Source organism: Halichoerus grypus, chromosome 3, assembly GCF_964656455.1.
Source record: "Halichoerus grypus chromosome 3, mHalGry1.hap1.1, whole genome shotgun sequence".
Taxonomy (NCBI): domain Eukaryota; kingdom Metazoa; phylum Chordata; class Mammalia; order Carnivora; family Phocidae; genus Halichoerus; species Halichoerus grypus.
This window is the reverse complement of record NC_135714.1, coordinates 190690603-190696263: the sequence shown is the minus strand read 5'-3', so window position 1 is coordinate 190696263 and position 5661 is coordinate 190690603. Positions and strand designations below refer to the sequence as shown.

Below are 5661 nucleotides of genomic sequence, written 5' to 3'. Positions count from 1 at the left end.
TTGCCATATTCTTACCTACTATGAAGATAGAGTGAATGTGCTTTTCTTCAAGCATGCATTTTTACTCGCCTTGGACCCCAGTTATTCTTCAAGCAGTGATTCGTGCTGATCCATTTCATCGTTGTTGTTTGCTCCAGGAACGGTAGCATATAGGACTTCTCGAGTGCTTTTCTAATCACATAATAATTCACCAAATTCTCACAACAATCAGAGGAGAGAGTCAGCATTACCATTTCACAGTTAGGGATACCGAGCTTGGAGAAATTCTGGAACTTGCCCAACATCATACACATGTAGTAAAAGTAGTAGAACCAGGATACGAATGTGGGTAGCCCAGCTCTACATCTCTTCCTCTTAACTGCTTTATCAAACCAACTGGCATTGCCCATTGTTTTACTGAAACTATACATGGTATCCGAGAATTTGCAACTTACATTCAAGACGCCATTTCTTTTTTCTTAGATTCTGAATTTTTAGCCATCAAATCCATTTCTACAGATCAGTGTATTCTTTTTTTTTTTAATTTTTTTTTTTAATTTGACACAGAGAGAGAGAGAGAGAGAGAGAGAGCACAAGCAGAGGGAGAGGGAAAAGCAGGCTCCCCACTAAGCAGAGAGCCCAATGTGGGACTCGATCCCAGGACCCTGGGATCATGACTTGAGCTGAAGGCAGATGCTTAACCAACTGAGCCACCCAGGCGCCCCCAGATCAGTGTATTCTTATAAAAATGTAAATGCAGCATCTAGGCATGAAAACTGAATGTATTGCCTTGAGCCACCCGAATTTGGCTAGTGAGTAGAACAACAGTATGGCTATTTCCCTGTTTTCTTTTGACACTCCAGCACAGTAATTTAAAGTATAATAGGATATCGGCGTTGGCATATATCCAACTCACAGATGTCTTACCTTTTCCTGAAAGCTCTCTAATGCCTCAACCTTGGCTAGAATGCACATAAGCAGAGTGATGCTGCAGGCACACCATAAGGAGAGTGCTGGAAGTATGAGAAGGCTGACATGTATGTGAAATGTACACCAAGAACGGGAAGCTCAGGGTCACAGTAGACATCTGGGGTGGAAGTTTGCTGTAGCTACTAGAGATTACCGGAAGGCAATTATTAGAATGGAAGTCAGTCATGCCTGTTATATGAACTGCAAACACAGTTTGGGGTCAGAAGTTCTGGTTGGTGGGTCAACCCTGGGACCCTCTCAGGCGGCCAGTATTAGATCTGTGCTTGCTACGGTGCTAGGGGAGTCTTCTTTTTTAGTCCGAATCTCATCTTCAGAGATCTTGAGTGGATTCCACTGAGAGTTTGCATGTACCAGTTAGAACGCAGAGCTCCTGTTAATAAAAACGGGATGAAATGATTGAGGGACTGGACTTTTCACTACACAACAGACTGCTTTGTATCCACCAGCTCATTCTTGTCCTCCAATATGTCAGGTAGGCTAGAGTGGATCTTAAACAACAGGATCTGTGTTCAGCACCATTTCTCTTGTGCCTGATCTTCAGATGACATACTTCCTTTGGAACCACAAATGCTATTTGGCATGTTAGGCCATGCGGACATAATAGGTAAGGATGTACAGTGGAAGTTTTGAGTTGAGGCCACGTAATATGGCTTCTGAGTTTTGTTTTCTGGTTATTCATATTTTCATGGTTGCCACCAGAATGCCTATCCAGGGAACAAAAAGAGGGTGTCAAGGAAGAAATGACAGGGACAAAGCCCTTATAAAAGTCTAAAGTCGCTGGCAATCTAATGGGAGAAAAGACATTATCAGCTGCATATATTAACAAACACCCACTTAGGTTTTGAAATATCCACTTAAAATAACTTAATTAAAACCCAATTATAGAAACTTCCTACACTAATAATGGAACATCTATTTTATTATCATTCTGCATGTTAGTGGCCTTTAAAATTTTCGAGATGAACTGCAGTGCCTTTTAAAATGAGCACTAAAAGGGAAAACCTACATAATAATCATGATGGTCTCAAAGACATTTTTTCCTTGATTTGAGAACATGAATTCCAGTTGTCCCTTATAATATGGGAATAACAGAAAGCATTCTGAGTAGAGGATGTCTGTTAGTATTTGTCTTATTTAAAGAAATATTAATTGTAGGCACATTAAGCAGGTAAACTACAAAATCTGAATTTCGACAAATTATACATTGACAGAGTAAAACTGTCTAAAAAATTAAGAAAAAACTACCTTTGCGTGATGTTTTATAACATGTGATTATAACTTTTTAAAAGTATTCATTTATAAACAATTAATTTATTAAGCATTTTAGAAACCCTGAGAAATGTAGCAACATGAATTTAAAGCAAGGTTTTCAGAAAGTCACCTTCCATTTTGCATTTTTTGGCCAAAGTCCTCTTTCAGCAAATATAAGGGTGAACCAGGCCGCACAATGCGACGATGATGCGGTTGTTGCTGGCTCACGAAGTATTTGGTTGTCCTGTTCCCCGGCTGGTCGCAGCCTGGAGTCGGGGCCAGCAGGTGCATGTGGTGCTCTGCTTGCACGTCCCCTCCTGGGAACCGATGTCCGTCCTGGCTCACATGAATGGCAAGCTTTTCCAAGGTTCCTGTCAGATTCCATTACGTTGTAGTCACCTTTAGATTTCTTCAGATTGTGTGTCTTAGGACCTCAGAAATGAGAATATAATTTCAAACCAAAAATAGCATACTACCAGTGGCTATCCTACCTAACCTCCTGCAGATATGATCGCCGCCAGGCTGTTTATTTACCTTTGCCATTTTCATTTTGTAGATGGAACTATCCCAGGCACCGCTAGAATTAACAAGGGATTGGAAGGATGATAAGCACACTTTGACAGGAAGAGCCTAGGCTGTTAATACGAATGTTAATACGAATTGGGAGATTCTGCGTTTCTCACTGCAGGATGTCAATAACACATTTGTTGATGTCCACCTTCCCCCAAACAAATCTGTAATATGTGAGCATGCAAGCACTTCAATGTTTACACATTGGAAAGTTCAGGTTTTATTACTCATGTTGCAATATGACTTGTCATCGGGCTTTCCCCTTACTCGAGTTTTTCCTGTTTTCTATTGTTATGAAACCCAGACTCCTCTATCTGCTGGTTGGTGTCTTCCGTAATCAGGCTCTATCCTATCCATCAGACGATATACTCTTTGACTGTCCCGTGTGGACACTCCAGTTAAGCCCCCCTTCTCTTCATCTAGGCTAATCTTAACCAATCTTGAGGCAACTCTCTCAATTCAAAGATGAGTCTCTTGAATATCTAGGTCCTTACACGCTCAACTCCCTAATTTAACACTGAATATGCTACCTCAATTTGTAGTGGGATGCTATTCCTTAATTATTTTCTATGTGCCACTCTACTCCCTTCAACTGTCCTGGAGGCACAAAACAACTAAATAAGGAAGTCCAGAAACAATCAAATGCCATTTTCTGGGTCAGACACCGAGTGGGATGCCTACGAGTCAAAGCTAGAACCACCTGACTTCTAGCAAGGATAGCAAGAGCCGCCCGTCCTTCACCAACAGCTCTATCCTACAGGTCCTCGAGCCCTCACCCTACTGAGAGGCAGTTTCTACGGCTATAATCTCTCTACCCTGCCTGGGAAATCAGGGCTGAGACAGTAGAGTGGACCAACAGTCTATAGTCAACTCAGGACTTTCCATTGTTATAATCTCTTTACTTGAGGAGTTATTTTCAAAATATAGTTGAATGGAATGAAGCCTGGCCCTTATTTGCAACCCAGATTTTGGGAAAAAAAAAAAAAAAAAAGTGAAACATTCATGAAATACATACAAATCTAAGATTACATTTTTTAAATTGTATTTTCTTCCTGGAAATGACAGGGCAAAAGCTATAGTAAAATGTTTTTAGAATTTTAATATATTAAACTGTAAGTAAAATGTATTCATTTGAAATGCTTTTATGTAATTTTTTTTATAGTTTTGTAAAGTTAAGCATATATATCTCTATATTTATACAGATTTCTTTGCATAGATCTACCCAGATGACATCACCCTTTAAACTTTTATATATCTTAATCTCCAGTGACAAATACCAAAGTGAAATAGGTCATTTCTTTCCATGGTGGAGCTGATGGCTGATTCCAAGCTGTGACCAAATGATCTCTCTTTGAGGCCAGATGAGAAATATGAACATGGTCTTATTTTTCCTTATGTGTATTTTCAAGAGGCCATTAATAATTCTATTTTCATGATCATGAGAGTTAACTTTTAGGATCATTTATTTTAGGCCAAAAAAAAAAAAAAAAGACTAAAAGAAGAGCTCTTTATCTCTTCAAGATGATATAACTTTAGCTGTGCAATTTTTAAAAATCTTAAGGACAATTGTGCGTTTGGAAAGATAAATGGAGACCGACATGGAATCTTATAGTTAAAACATCTCCAGTTCCCTTTATAAAATCTATACTCTGAAGACAGGAAACATGCTCCAACTGTTTTAACTTTTAATTGAAACCAATTTGTATTTCTCTGTTCAAAGTCATTAATTCAGTTTGTTGGAACAAAACTTGTTTTTTTTTAAACAAAGTGAAACATAAACAACTCAGACTTCCCTAAGAAAATTAGAGTGGTAGAAGGTCCTTCTGCATAATTCTAAACATTTACTGATGCTTACTCTATAGCCTCCATTGGGTCAAATTCTTTGCATGAATCAACTCATTTAACCTTCATAGAAATCCTACGAGGTAAATACAATTATCATCATCATTTTCTGAGGAGAGGACTAAAGTTTAGAGGGTTTAAGTTTCCTATTGTCATAGAATTTTGGCAGATCCAGAAGTCACCCCTGGGCATTCTGACTCCAAAGCTAAAGCTTTAAGTCACTCTTTTTTTTTTGTCTCCTAGACAAAAATAAGCCCTATTTTTTAGTTTATTTTCAGCTGCAGATGAGACTTTTTTGGAGAGCAACAGTTATAGGGTGATAGCCCAGAAAGAAGCCTAAGATTTTGCACCCAATTTCCATGTCTGGGTTTTTTTCCATACCAAGCAATTATCTGACACTGGCTCGGTTTGCTACCATTCAACTCAGTTCTGATGCTAGCTACGTGGAGAGAGTCTCAGATCCCACAGGTTAAGGCTTGGTCCTATAAGACTGCCTACCCCCCTGCAGATGCCAATTGCAAATCCACACTGTCTCCTGCGCTTGGGATGGCTGGGCTATAGGTTGGAGGTTTCCATAACCCCCTCCTTGGGTTTGTTTCATTAGCCAGAGCTGCTCAGAGAACTCAGAAATGCAGTTTACTTACTAGACTGCTGGTTTTTTATAAAAGGATATAACTTAGGAACAGTCAAATAGAAAAGACACGTAGGGCATGGGACGGAGTTTCTATGCTCTCTTAAAGTGCCACTCTCTGCAAATCTCCAGGTGTTCACCAACCCAGAAGCTCTGCAAACTCGAAATTTTTGAGTTTTTATGGAGGCTTCATTACATAGGCATGGTTGATTAAATCATTGGCCATTGGCAACTGATGCCACTCGCTATCCCCTCCCATCCCTGGAATTCAGGGGGTGGGACTGAAAGTTCCAACACCCCTCCAATCACATGGTTCGTTCTCCAGGCCACCAGCCCCCAACCTCAGGTGTGTCCAAGTTACCTCATTAACATAACACATGGCCTTTATTGCTCTTATC

General features: G+C 39.7%; 1 long non-coding RNA gene across 1 annotated transcript; it reads right to left on the bottom strand.

Moving 5' to 3' along the window:
* Nucleotides 1–549: 549 nt before the first annotated feature.
* Nucleotides 550–2609, bottom strand: LOC144381296 (uncharacterized). The gene is made up of 2 exons (XR_013446207.1): nucleotides 2351–2609; nucleotides 550–1673 (listed from the first exon to the last, which is right to left on the bottom strand). It is a non-coding gene; the product is annotated as an uncharacterized LOC144381296 (long non-coding RNA).
* Nucleotides 2610–5661: the final 3052 nt, after the last annotated feature.